The following is a 14865-nucleotide window of genomic DNA, read 5'->3' as shown; positions in this document are numbered from 1 at the left end:
CATTTTCACCATTGTGAAAGTAAACAGTTTTAAGTGTCTGCATAATTATTTTTCTGAGACAGTATATAGCCCCAGCTGGCTTGGTACTTACTATGTAGGCCAGGCTGGTATTAAACTCACAGAGGTATCCTCCTTCCTCTGCCTTTTGAGTGTTGAGATTAAAAGCATGTGCCACCAAACTTGGGTGGAACAATTTTTTCCCTAATTAATCCTAATGATAAAGCTGTTTTCACAATGGTAACTATTGTAATCCTGTTTGCTTCTAGTCAACTTGCTATTCTGTTCTATCCTACCCTAACATACCCTACCCTACCCTACCCTACCCTATCCTGACGGGTCCTGTTCCATTCTATTCCATTCCACTTCCATTCTCTTCTGATCCGTTCTATTCTGGTGGGTTCTGTTCTGTTCTGTTCTATTCTATTCTATTCTATTCTATTCTATTCTATTCTATTCTATAATTTCCACAAAAAAATCAAACACAGTTTGGCCAGAGCTTGTTCCTTAGATTCTTCCCAACACACAAATCTTAGGCTCTGTGAGGAGCTCTGGAAAGTGACTAAGGCAGGAGTACAGACCTCAGGGGAAGGTATCAGTTACGTCTCCCATATCCTCCGTAATCCCCCCATCCCCTCCAGGAACTGACTGTGAAATGCCAGCTTTGTTCTTTGTCCCAAAGGTGACACAGGTTCGTTCTTCCCCTCAGTATTCCCTTGGTAGACTCTGAAAGATGACATTGGACAAGGCCTTGTGGTGATGCTACAGACTTCAAACACTAATGCCATTTTGTGTATGACAAGAAGAAAATAGTCACAATGAAAATTCTTCAGAGCAGAAAGTGTGTGTGTGTGTGTGTGTGTGTGTGTGTGTGTGTTGTGGATGGAATCCAAGGTCTTGAGAATGCAAAGCATACACTGCTACTATACTCTAGCCCCACCCCACCAATTTTTTTGAAAAGAGTTTTATATAGTTGAGTATTAGAACTGCCCAAGCTACCAGTCCACTCCTGTGAATATTTCAGCCTAAGGCATCCCATATAGACTGCTTAGACCCACAAAGCTTTTTAGTGCCAGAATGCCTATCAGGAGCCTAGTGGGTAACCACAATTGCTACCTGCTACCGAGTCAAAGTTCAGTTCCCAGAACTCACATGGTGGAAGGAGAGAGCCAACTCTCACACATTGTTCTCTGTCATCCACATGCCGCCTTGAACATATGCATCACACACACACACACATGCACACGCGCACACGCACGTATTTTTTCATTTACAATCCATACTGTCTGTGAGTTAAATAGCTACAAGGCCATTCCTAGTCTGCAGGACTTAAAAGACCAAGGAGCTGATGCAGGAGGATCCGAAGCTATCCTTGCTAATCAGGAACGCAGCTGGGCTTCTGAGCGGTTGGTTCCTCTGGGTAGCAGGTGTGAAGCAGTCATCAGAGAATCCCCACACGGGAGAGAGAGCACAGTGCAAGGAATGCCACCCCTGACGAAAGGGAGTTATTTGGCTTCCATGTGACAAACCCAGGAATTTTTCTTGCTCTCTCTTGCACATAGGAATGTTTGACTAGTTCATTCTTTGCCTTGCCCTGTGGTTTGCCCTGGTGCAATGCACCCTTAAATGGGCACAGTGACAAGGACTCTTCATAGTCTTCAGCCACACTTTGCAATTTGGTTGATGGTGGTGGGGAACGCCTGTCAAACAAGAAATGTCGCTTTGTGGTAAGGTGTTAGGACATGCATTTAGGAGAAGGGAGCCAATCACCAAGGAAATTTAAGAATCCTCTCCTCTACACCTCATGGAAAGGATTCCTGCACCAGCCATTATCAGTGTTTGAGGTAATTATTCAACAAGTTCTCCCTTCTGGTGGGAAATCAGTATCTGTACTCAAAGAGTGCCGAGCAAGACTTGCAACCCATACAGACCCCTCCTTTTCTCGTGGCTACCAGATAAAAGAACTCAGAGTAAATACCTTTAAGACATAATCCAGTGCAATTGATGAATGCCTAAAATAAAATAAAAATAAAAGGATGAATGTCATGACCAATGCCTATAAACCCAACACTTGAGAGACTCATGCAGGAGGATTACCATGAGTTTAATGTCAACCTGGCCTATATGTGTCAGCCAGGGATCTAGAGGGAAATGAGTCTCAAAACAAATATTTACAAGAGGACAGAAGGAAGGAGAAGAAAGTTGGCAGAAAATAGAATATATATATATATATACATATATATATATATATGTATATATATATATATATACACAAACACAGAGAGTGAGTAAGAATATATACACACATATATGTATATACACATATATATGGGAGATGTAGCTCAGGGGCAGAGTGTTTAGAGAAAACAATGAAAGAAAACAAGTTTTCTATAAAGGCAGGAGAGCCCTAAATTCTCCTAGGTGTACCCCAAGAAGATGAGCTAAAACCTAGAAGAGTGTTGCTAAAGGATAAAACAGAGACACAGACATTCCTGGGAGCAGAGTGTGAAACACTCCTTTTCCTTTTTTTTTTTTTTTCAAATAAAAGTAATTAAATCAATAGAAAGCATAAAGATCCACACAGCTTTGCAAGCCACCAAAGTATCAAAGCCACTGTGACCATCACCTCCTCCCTGTACTGTTCCACCATGGGTAAAACTGGGAGAGAAAAACGGGGTGATCTATTTAGTCTATTGTTTCCGTATTTACCCTACTTTTTAATTTGGAAGAGAAGGAATGTTAAAGACACGCATTGTTCTCAAAGCTTGAAATTGCAAAGCCTTTCAAAGGAAAATGTGGACCAGAGGTCTGCCGCGCGCGTGCACACATCGATGGAGTGACTGAACTCCTCCTTCAAATTTGCAGCAACTGTAAGTATGCACACATTCAAAATTGTGTTAGCGGCCCTTGATTTATCTGTCAAAGGAAAGAGGCATCAAAATGCACGGTGTGTGGACTTGGCTGGCAGGATTTGCCAGGAACTAAGCTGCACACGTACACACATCTTTTACAATAAGTCAGCAGCGACTGAGGAGATGATGAGGGGACATTTATTGCTCACCAGTTCTTGGTAAAACACCTCACTTGTCTTTCACAGCACTGGAGTGGATTTGCCTCCTTATAATGAGTTTGCCTGCTTGTGGACATGGTGGCCCTGGATACCCATCCTTTATTCATTCCTCTTTTTAGGTGATTTTGTTCCATTTCATGCTTTGCTAATTTTTCCTGACCGTTTCCAAGCCCTGGTAGAGAGAAGACAGACCACCTATAACTTCGAACCTCCTTAACATGGATTACAGGAAATCAGCATTCCATCCCAGCATCACACAAGATGCCTTCCGTTTTGCCGGCACAAGTAGGCAGCTGGCACCCAAGCTAGTTTTCCTCTGCTCTCATTTTAACCTTTGTGTGTGTGGGGGGTGTGGGGGTGGGCAATGAGCAGTGAAGGGGTAATCATTCAATTAGCCTTGTAGACTCTTTAACACAGACGCAGCTTTTCTTTTTGTCTCTGGGAACTTCCAATCTCCTTATGGACCCAGAGCTGGACACAGACAGAAGTTGTTGACTTCACATACACTCAGTTATTGGGGCCAGAGGAAGGCCTGAAGCCCAGAAGGGGATGTGGATTTTGACATGGATGCGGCCATGTCAAGGACTTCAAGGCCTCTGACCCAGGGAACAGTTTGGCAAAGCCATTACCCGAATGGCTCAGGCTCCAGAGCAAGGCCCAGATTTTTCTCTGAGGGAGACACTTCTGTGTTAATGTCTGCTCTCTACAGGCATCACCTACCAAGATTACTTAACCCTTTCTCTTCTGCTGTACACTTCAGTTCAGTTAGAAAATCCCACCAGGTCCCAGCTTCCGTGTGTGTGTGTGTGTGTGTGTGTGTGTGTGTGTGTGTGTGTGTGTGTGTGTGTGAGAGAGAGAGAGAGAGAGAGAGAGAGAGAGAGAGTGTGTGTGTGTGTCCGTGGGTCTGTCCTTTCTTTATTCCATCTCCTCTCCCAAGACCCAAGCTTTGAAGATGCACAGAGCTTAGTAGAAGTTACATTCAGGTGGCTCAGGAGGCAGAAGCAGACAGATCTGTGTCAATTCGTAGTCAAAGACAAGTCCCTGTCCCTGTATGGTCAGGGCCTTGGGGGGGGGGGGACACAATGTGGGGTGGACAGTGCAAGGTTCAGCCACCAACTAACTCCCTGTCTGCCCCTCCAGAACGCCTAGCCTGGGCCCTGGGGTATTGGGTGACGGCCACCAGTGTAAAGCATATAAGCTCCTGTCCCCTAAATTGCCCTTTGCTGAGGGTGCCTCATCGCGGCAACAAAAACGAAAGTAGAACGGAGTACAAGGGAAAAGCGAGGGAACAGGGCCCTCTAGGTGAGCTTAGGGCGGCGGGAACCCGGGAGGCCTTCACCCTGCATTTGAGGCTCGCAAAGAGGTCAGTGTCGCCTGCAGCAAGGGGTCAGCGCCTGCAGCAAGGGGTGGGGTCAGGGCCTGCAGCAAGGGGTCAGCGCCTGCACCACCAGGGAGGGAAATTCGGGCCTGGGCACACTGCCTCGCCCACGCAGCTTTCTCCAGGGGCTCCTTCCGTGTGCATGGCCCCAAGGGCGGGAAAGGGAAGCGGCGCACAGGTGCAGGGCCCCGGCGCCCCGTTCGATGAGGAGCAAGCACACCGCAGCTTGGCCCGCGGATCGGTCCCCACGCCACCCGAGGGGCTGGGTCACACGTCCGCTCCGGAGCGCAGAAGTCAGCTGTGGGGTTTGTGTGCGGCGCCCGCGCACCTCCAAAGTGCGAGCAGAGCCGACGGGGCCGCCCGCCCCGCGCGCCTGCTCCTGCGGTTGCAGTTCCTTCGTCGCCGCCAGGAGCTCGGGGCGACAGAGAGCGGCTGCGGTGACGCAGAACCCGGGCGGCAGCCATCGAGCTTCGGGAGCCGCGCCGGGAGCGCCGGGAGCGCCGTCCGGCCCGCGCTGGAGCATCCAGTAAAAAAATAAGCGAAAAAGGAGGGAAGAGAACGGGAGTGTACGCTTTGTAGGAAGAGCAGAAGCCATAGTGCACGCCGGCACCAGGATGGCCGAGTGGTTAAGGCGTTGGACTTAAGATCCAATGGACGTATGTCTGCGTGGGTTCGAACCCCACTCCTGGTATAAGTGCTGTTTTTGTTTCCTCCCTCAAGGTATCCGTTTATTTTCGGTCCAGGTCCCTTGAAAAATTAGAATTCTGATTTCCAGTCGGAAAAAGTGTAGTTAAAGCCTCGTTAGTGAGGCGGCCGAGGCTCCGGGGATCGCAGGGGACTGCAGACCTCCGCCAGCATCCTCTGCCAGGCCGGAGGACGCCCGGCCGGTGGGCTGCTATCAACCAACCGTTTGCAAAAATTACTTTTCCACAGAAGGAAAAAGCAAGTTCGCCTCTGACTGTCTCTGCCTCTGTCACCACCCTCCGCTTCCTTCTTTTCTTCTTCTTCTTTTTTCTCGTTCCTTCCTTTTCTCTCGTTCCTTCCTTTTTTCTCGTTCCTTTTTTTTTTCTCTTTCCTTCCCCTCCCCCCTTTTGTTCCCTCCAAAGTTTAACTTATTCACAGGCAGCCCTTCCGTTAACTCCACGAAGGTTCCAGAATTGGAAATATTTTCGGGTTTTTTTTTTTATTTTCTTCAAAAGCATTTTAATCAAAACAATCCAAGATCTAAAACAGAATTTGTAGGTGCAGCTCAAGGAACTCCCCAGTCTTTTGAATACATTGATACTAAGACGGTTATTAAATTCCTCAACACAATCATAAAACTTGGGAAACACTGATCATTAATTTCCATCTGATCCTCGGGCCCCATTCAATTATCTGGAATTCTTTATATCGAAAGTTCCGGTTCAAAATGAAGTGTCTTGTTTACCAGTCCTGGCTCAGAACTCTGTGGGAAATGTTATCAGTATATTTAAACTGTGCCACCTACTGGTGAATTTAAAATATATTTATTTTTGAATAACTGTATTTAGGAGACTAAGGCAATGTCAACCACAGTCAGAAAGTTAGCTCTCCCCCCCTTTAAATCTTCCATAAATAATCTTCCATTAAACAGACAGTAATCACGGAGGTAACTTTTCATGAGCTTATAAGCCTTCTCTGGCTTCGTTGATCTTTGTTTCAATTAAATGTTTTCAAACTTTGAAGATGCTTATGAAAGGAGATATAGATAGATAGATAGATAGATAGATAGATAGATAGATAGATAGAAATAGACAGACATACATAATCAAGCATTAAGAGACAGACATCATGGTCACTTCAAAGACTCCTACACAAGATTTTCTTAATCCTCCTCAGTAGTAAGTTGGCACCTGGGAACTTTGATTAGCTTCTTTTGTTTTCCACTTTTATTAATTTATTTTATGTCTATTCATGCTTGTGTGGATGCATGTAAGCACCCTGCCTGGGTCCCTGGTGCCAGCCCAGGAGGAAGCCATGAATCCCTCGGAACTGGAGGTGTAGTTTATGAACTGTCACAAGGGCACTGGAAACCAAACCCAGGTCTACTGTGACAGCAACATGTGAGCTTCGCTGCTGCTGGTCCATCTCCAGCTCTATGCAGCCTGGTTTTCATGTTTAGGTACAGCTTCGATTAGTCAGTGAGCAAATCAGGTGCCTGCTATGCACCTCGAGCATGGGCTAATTATTCAAGTGAAGTAAATGTTAATGCCTCAAACTCTAACATTTTTTAGTAGCATATTCACAGCACAAAATGATGTGTATCATAATGACATTTTCAAAATTGTGTATCACCTCGTTTTTTTGTATCCAGTCTTGTTACTCTGCCTTACCCTACTCCACCACACTCCCTTCCTCTTCCTTTATCCTTCCCCTTCCGCTTTTAGATCATATATACATATATATATATATATACATTGATATATTATATGTATATATCATATATACATATATCAATGTAATTCCACCGAGAGAACCTGTGATATCTGTCTTTCTGAACTGTCTTATTCCAGTTCACATGATCTCCAGTTTCATCTTTTTTCCTGCAAATGGCATAATTTTGTTTAGATATGGTTACATAAAACTCCACTGCGCATGTATACTGAATTTTCTATAACCGCTCATCTGCCGTTAAATGCCTAGGCTGGCCCCTCTCCTAGCTGCTGGGGGAAATGCACCAGTAAACATGTCTGCAATGTGTCTGTGCAGTTGCTGATTTAGACTTCTCTGGTAAATACCCAGAAGGAGTACACTATATGATAATTCTATTTTTAGGGGTGTGTGTGTGTGTGTGTGTGTGTGTGTGTGTAGCTTCTACTGTTTATTTCCATCGTACCTGTGACTAACTTACATTCCCACCAGTAATATATTAGTTCTGTCACCTCTGCTCTGGCCAGTGTTTGTTTGATTGTGTGTGTGTGTGTGTGTGTGTGTGTGTGTGTGTGTGTGCGTTTGAGACAGGCTCTTTCTATGTAGTTCTGGCTATTCCTGAAACTACTATGTAGACTAGGCTAGCCTTGAACTCTGTGGCCTCCCTGTCTTTGCCTCCTGAGTGCTGGAAGCAAAGGTATGGGCCACCATACACAGCTTTTGTTTTGTTTTGTTTTGTTTGTGATTTCTTAATGGCAGCCTTTCTCGCTGGAGTGAAATGGAATAGTTTAGTTGTAGAGGCAGAGAGCATACACCCATTAATTTTCAATAATTGGACACAAGACTGTTGTGAACCAATCTGGCCTACACTGACTTTCCATTAACATACATTTCAGTATGCTTAGACTTTCTATCAGAGTACCTGGCAGGGAATGATTGTTGTTTACACCATTATAAAAAATGATATAAGTAAATAGGCATAGAGGCACACACAGAGTTTCATCTCTACACTTGAGAGACAGAGGCTAGTAGACTTCTGTGAGTTTGAGACTAGCCTTGTGTACATATTGAATTTTAGGCCAGCCAGGATTAGTTTAGTGGGACCCTAGTGAAAGAGAAAGAGAGAGAGAGAGAGAGAGAGAGAGAGAGAGAGAGAGGGAGGGAGGGAGGGGGAGAGGGAGATAGGAAGAGAGGGGAGGGAGGAAAGGAAGGAGAGAGGGAGGGAGGGTAAAGTCTTCAGTGTGGAACCCTGAGAACTAGCAAGCTGGTCAGGCATTGGTAGAGCACGTCTTTAATCCCAGATCTCAGGAGGCAGAGGCAGGCGGATCTCTGAGTTCCAGGCCAGCCTGGTCTACAGAGTGAGTTCCAGGACAGGCTCCAAAGCTACACAGAGAAACCCTGTCTTGATAAACAACTACAAAAGGATTATCAGACTCTGGAGAGACACCCTGCTCTATGGCGGAAGCCCCAGGCTCCAGAGCAGCACAAAGAAGAATAAAATAGGACGTCACACAGTGTGGGTCAGGCTTTCTGCTATTGCTTCTGTAACCCCTTTCTTCCTTCTAAACTAGCTAGTGCCAATATTCAGAGTCCCAAAGGGAAAACCTTCAAGTCACTCTTGGAAGATTTTACCATGCGCTTGAGCAATTCCAATCTCAAATTTATCTTCGGGGTTAGGCTGTGCTTCTGGCCATTTCATTCATTGCTATCTACAGTGTAGTAAAGTTGGCAGCTATCTGAAAAGGTACTTTTTTTTTTCCTCCCCAGACAAGGTCTCACGGCTTAGCCCTGGATAGCCTGGGACTTACTTTGTAGACCAGGCTGGCCTGGAATTCAATGGAGACTTCCTTTGCTTCTGCCTCTCAAGTGCTTGAACTAAAAGTTCCACCACACCCGACAAAAGGTTAACTTTTGTTTTTTGAGACAGAGTTTCTCTGTGTTATGGCCCTACCTTACCTGTCCCGGAGCTCGCTCTGTAGACCAGGTTGGGCTCAAATTCATGGAGGTCCATCGGCCTCTGCCTCCTGAGTGCTGGGATTAAAGGCGTGCACCACCACTGCCTGGTAAAAGGTAACTTTTAAAGTTATATTTAAAAATAGATATTAAGAAAAATGAGGGCCAGGAGAGATGGCTCGGTGGTTAAGAGCACTGGTTAAGGGCATGGGTTCATTTCCCAGCACTCACTTGGTGGCTGGCTCACAAGCACTCACAAGTTTGCACACAACCGGCCACAACTCCAGTTCCAGGTACCTGACACCTGTGTACCTGCACTCATGTGCGCATACCCACATGCAGATAAGCATAATTTAAAACAAATTAAAAACAATAACATTTGTCTCAAGCTCTCGAATCGGCCGCCTACAGAAGTACACACAGAAGTCTTGCTTTTAACTTCAATGCCATGGCTGTACCTTAATCTACTGCTGTCTCAGCCAGCAATTGCAACTCTGCAGTTACTGGCTTGCTTCTCTAGCAGTGGCCTGGCAAGAATTCTACTCCCGCAGGGACCGGCCCTGTCGCTGCTGATAACAGTAGCGTTACCTAAATCTCTATTAGGACTAAGACCCTAGATTCAAAGGCTGTCGTGAAAACCGGCCAGCTCAGACCAGACAGGCTGAGTACTAATTAGCTAACCCTCTCTCGCCTAGCTGGCGTCCATGAAGACAGGTGCTTCCTATTTGCCAAACCAGAAAAACCTGAGACACTCCCACCCACCCCCCCATTTCCAGTGTCTCTCTATCTCTCCCGGATGCCCTCTGAGACTCTATGGTTACTTTCTGTCAACTAGTTGCTGATGTAGCCTCCTGACCCAAGGTTAATTTAACTTGATTAATGTAAACGCAGACTTAGGGGTCACGGTGTGAGCGAATATCCCCCAACACAGAAGTAAGCTTGTAAAATCCACGGTGTAGTACATGCCCCATGAGGCAATGTAGAACTGGCATTAGGAATCACACGGTACAAGAATTTTCTGGAGAAGTGGGTGATTTTTATTTGGTGTTTTTTGGTTGCTTGCTTGGTTTTAGATAAGGTCTCGATATTTAGCCAAGGATAGCCTCAAACTCACTATGTAGCCCAAGCTGGTCTTGAACTCAAGGTATTCCTCTTCCCGCTCTCCAGTACTGAGAGTCAGAAAGGACCAGAGCCAGCACAGGACACACCAAGACCAAGTTCTCAGCCCAGAGGAGATTTACTTGCCACAGAGGGACAGAGAGCAGAGGCGGGAGACAGAAGATGAGGGAGAAGGGAAAAGAAACAAGAGAGAGGGGAGGGAGGGGGGAGGGAGGGGGCAGGGTTATTTGCCCCAGAGGGGGGAAAAAGGAGTGGCACTAGATAGAGAGGGGGCAGACATGGCCCACAGGCAAACTGTGGTTTATAAAGGGGAGGGGGGAACCCTGTGTCAGGAGAAATTGGTTTGTTTTGATTGAGCATGTTAGTTAATTGCGTGAGCCAAAAGGGGGCTTTTGATTGCTGGACTTGGATTACTTTGGTAGCTGGACCATGTTGTCAGGAGGAGGAAGAGGCCAAATGAGGGAATGGGCCTTGGGGGATAGCTTTAGGATGTAATCTAAGGGTTTTTAGCAAGGTGGAGAAAGGTAAAAGACAAAACCTGTAGGCACCATGCTTTCCAACCCTCGGGCCTGTTAGAGCCCTTCACTGAGAATCCAGCCTCCCTGCTTCAGGCCCGGCTCAGTTCCAGTTTTCACCTTGCATCCACCCCTTGCTTATTAGCCAGGCTTTTTAGCTCTCCAACTCTTTGCAACATCGCCTATAAGTTCTTTATAACAATGGATCCTAAGGGGCCAATCGGACGCTGCTGTAATGTTTAGCAAGGGCTTGGCATGAAGAAAAGGCCACAGATTAAGATAGCATCGCCAGGTCAGTTTTTATGCAATGCCAAGGCTGGTCATGACATCCATTACTTTCATCTTGCATTCCTGTATCGAGTGCAGGGCAAAAAAAACTAAGACTTGATTTCGAAGGCAGGGATTTTGGAGGAAGGCATGGGTTGCATTTTTCTGATTTGTTTGTTGAACTTCTTGTGTCATTTAGCAGCCTTTAAATGCCCAGTTCCCCATCAACAGCAGCTTGTTCAACAAAGGAATTTTGGGTAAGTCCTTAAATTAGGCCTTGTCTAAAAAGAACTGCAATGCTCTGAAGTCTAACTTGAAAAGGAAAGAAAAACAAACTCTTTGAGTCTTCAGATACACAGTGAGTGAGTTTATTGTTTTCCCCTGGGTGACACACCCACTGGTTAGTCACACGTCACTATATTAAGAATGCTGTTCGCATTTTTTAAACACTAGCAATCCTGACTCACCAGTTCAGCCATTTAAAATGTAACCCGGCTTTAAGATTGTTATTCTACATAGGAAAAAATAAGAAGTTTCTATCACTGAGAAGATGTAAAAAAATATATATATAAATCATATTATTTTTACATTATCATGTAAAAATTATCACATCATAATCATAAAAATTATCAAAAGCCTTCACTTTCAGGTGTGGCAAGGCAATTTATGCGTGACTGCCATTCAGGTCTGTTACTATACAGGCTGTCTCTTTCACTGTGACGAGGTGACATAAAGTTAGTCCTCTTGGGGCAGGACAAAGAACAGACTACACAACTGTCCCCTCTTAGTCTGAAATAACAAGTAAAAATGTTGAAGAGGACCTAATGATCCTCCCAAATGACCCCCCTGTTCTGTGGGATTGGATCAGTTAGTCAGCTTCTTTGGTCTGGATTTGTAGTCTCCTGTGAGTAATCTCAGGCCAAAATTGAGAACAGACGTTCCCTGTTCTGGCTGGAGAAGAGTGAAGGGTAGGGTATGTCTGGACACAGAGGTCCCCTCCCCTTGGGGTTCCCTTCCTCTCTACTCATCAGTCCAGCCTTCCACTGTCCCTGCAACACACACTTACCCCCGTCTTTTTAGTTTGTGTTCTGTGATTTTGCTTGTTTTTGTTTTGAAACGGGATCTTGCGATATAGCCCAGGCTGGCCTTAAACACGCAATCCTCTGGGTTTAGCCTCCTGGGTGGGATGATTATGAGTAGTGTGCGATATCATACTCAATTTATCATCAACCTGTCTTTTCAAATGCTTAGGAATGTCCTTTGTTGTTCTTTGTTTGCTTGTTTTTCAAGACTTGGTTTCTTTGTGTAGGCCTGGCTCTACTGGAATGAGCTGGCTTTGAACTCACAGAGAATGGCCTGTCTTCTTTGCGTCCTGAGGGTTAAAGCTGTGCACCACCACTGTCCAGCATTTAGGAAAGTCATACATAGAGAAACCAGCACCCTGGAAACCACTACACTCTAGTTCCACCATTATCCAGTTGGTATTTTTAAAAGATTTATTTATTTTTATTATGTAAACAGTGTTCTGCCTGCACGCATGCCTCCAGGCCAGAAGAGGGCACCAGATCTCATTACGGATGGTTGCTGGGAATTGAACTCAGGGCCTCTGGAAGGGCAGCCTTCTCTCCAGCTCCCAGTTAGTATTTTTTAAGTGCCCAAAGTCTACACTGCTATGCTGGGTGCCAAACTATGCCAACAAATAAGAGACAATTGCTGCGTTAACGTGGATAAAAGCTCTGTGTTTGAGTCCCCCAACACCACAGAAAACTTGGTGTGGCGATGCTCACCAGTGATCCCAGCTTTTTAGAGGAGACAAGAAAATGGAGAATTTAAGGTCAGGTAGTTAGAGAGCTTGACAGCACCCTGAGATGCACGAGGCCCTGCCCAGGTCAGCATGGAGAGGGGAGACAAGGTCCCATCCTCTTCTGTTAGATAACTAATAGCAATAATTATTTCCTCCTGCTTGCTTCATACAGCTCTCCCTGAACTGTAGCCAGTGACCATCAGCCTCTTTGGGGGGAGGCTATATTCATACACTGGGACTGGGGTGGTGGGTGAGAGGCACATCTAACCACATTACCCTCCTGTGTAACTGACTTAACGCCTCCACCCTGAGCTGTCCCCGTACCTCAAGTAGTCGTGAATTCCAATGCTCATCCCAACGCTGAATTCAACTCTCTTCTTTCCACTGACTTTCACCATTTGGGGTGTGTGTGTGTGTGTGTGTGTGTGTGTGATTAAGATTCTTTGAATTTCCATCATTGCTAAGGTTCTCCTGTAACCCAGGCTTGCCTGGAATCTACTGTCTCTGTTGATATCTTAGTGAAGATATTCTCTCCTGTGGAATTGACGAACTGAATCATACTCTTTGTGAATATGAATGCTCTTTATTTTTTTTTAACCTGCTCCAAACTGACTTTTGATGACTACTTGGTTCGCATTTATTTGCTGAGATCACAAAACTTTCTGGAGATTGCACACTATCCAAATTCAGATATATCTTGTCCTTGGGGAGTGGTGTCTCACACCTTTAATCCTAGCACTCAGGAGGCAGCGGCAGACAGATCCCTGAGTTCCAGGCCATTTGGTCTATAGAGTGAGTTAGTTCCAGGGTAGCCAGGGCTGTTACACAGAGAAACTCTGTCTCAAAAACCCAAAGAGGGGGAAAAAAAAAATAAAAAAGTATCTTGCCTTGTTTGAATCTTGTCTCCTAGGCATTTTCAAGGGCATGACAGCTTAATGCGGCTGGGACAGAGTTCCAGGGACAACTCCTCTTCCTCATCCCCCTTCTCCTGAGCTTTGCCACCCTCTTCCCCATGCCCCCCCCCATCTTTCCTCCAACTCCTGCTGACAAGTTCTCATTTATCTTAGGTGATCAAAACTCACGCTTCGAAAATGACCTTGAACTTCTGATGTTCTTGTCCCCACCCGCCAAGTACTAGGGTTCCAGCCCGTGCTTGTTTTGTGGGCTGCTAGGGATCAACCCAGGCTTTTATGTGTGCTACATACTTAGCGATCAACTACATACATGCTACACAAACATGCTAAAGCCCCACTCCCATAGCCAGCCATTTGTAATTAAAGTGTTTTATTTTACATACCTGTTTCCCCTCCCTCCTCTCCTCCTGTGCTTCTCCCCCAACCCCCCTGTTTCCATCTAACACACACACACACACACACACACACACACACACCGGCCCACTCTTCCTTCATCCCCACTCAGAAAGGGACAGGCCTCCCATGGGTTTGAAAATAGCATGGTGCATCAAGTTGAGTCAGGACTGAGGACCCGTCCCCCAAAGGCTGGGCCAGGTAATCCAGCATGGGGAACAGGTTCTCCAAGCCAGCTAAGCACCAGGGACAGGTTCTGATCTCACTGCTAGGAGCCTTACAAACAGACCAAGCTGTACAACTAGACAGCCATTTTTAACAGTGTCTTGAGTCCCTATCTAGATGTCCTACTGAATTGCCACTTGCTGTAGAGATTAAAACCTAATTCAGAAAGGCAAGCACGCTCCTCTTTCAGAGCAAACTGTGCCTAATACACAGTTATGAATTTAAACTACTTGTAAATAGAACGTCGCCATCCCAAATGCAGATCTCAGGGCACCTTTTTAGTTCAATGGAAGTTGAGAATTTTTTTGTCATTTTTTAAAAATACCTTTGTTTGTATGATTGGTTGGGTAGGGTGCTGGGTGGTTGTTTCCTTTTGAGACAAGATCTTGTCCTGCGCTCGGGCTGACTTCCAAATCATAGTTTTCTTGTCCCAGACTCCTGAGTGCTGGGATTATAAATATGTTGCACCACACCCAGCTTAAATACCTTTAATCTAGGCTCCCTGACGTTTAGAGCCGTGATGAAAGTCGCATGAGAAAAACCTGTCTACCTGATCCAGTAGTTTTGCTAGCGAAGAGGAGCAGGGGGAGGAGGGAGAGCGGAGGGAAAAGCAGCAAGCAAAACCTCTCCTTAAGCAAGTACAGGAGCCGCCGCCCCTTGAAGCCCTCTTGCTGGATAGTGTCGTGTGCAAAAATCACATTCTTGAGGCTGTGGTTGCGTGGAAAGGGCAAGGACAGAGGGAGAGGGAAGATTCTTTCTAAACAAAGGGAGGTTTGAGCCCACAAGCAGAGAGAGCCTCCCCACAGAGGCGTCTGAACTTGAGAAGGGGAGGCAGCCCT

At 45.8% G+C, this 14865-nt stretch overlaps 1 non-coding gene across 1 annotated transcript; it reads left to right on the top strand.

Annotated features, from left to right (window-relative positions):
* The first annotated feature begins 5053 nt into the window (after positions 1-5053).
* Trnal-uaa (transfer RNA leucine (anticodon UAA)) lies at positions 5054-5136 on the top strand. The gene has a single exon. It is a non-coding gene; the product is annotated as a tRNA-Leu (tRNA).
* Positions 5137-14865: the final 9729 nt, after the last annotated feature.

The sequence above is a fragment of the Phodopus roborovskii genome, unplaced genomic scaffold (genome assembly GCF_943737965.1).
Source record: "Phodopus roborovskii unplaced genomic scaffold, PHOROB, whole genome shotgun sequence".
Lineage (NCBI taxonomy): Eukaryota > Metazoa > Chordata > Mammalia > Rodentia > Cricetidae > Phodopus > Phodopus roborovskii.
Note: the sequence above shows the minus strand (reverse complement) of the source record. Positions and strands in the feature narration are given on the sequence as shown.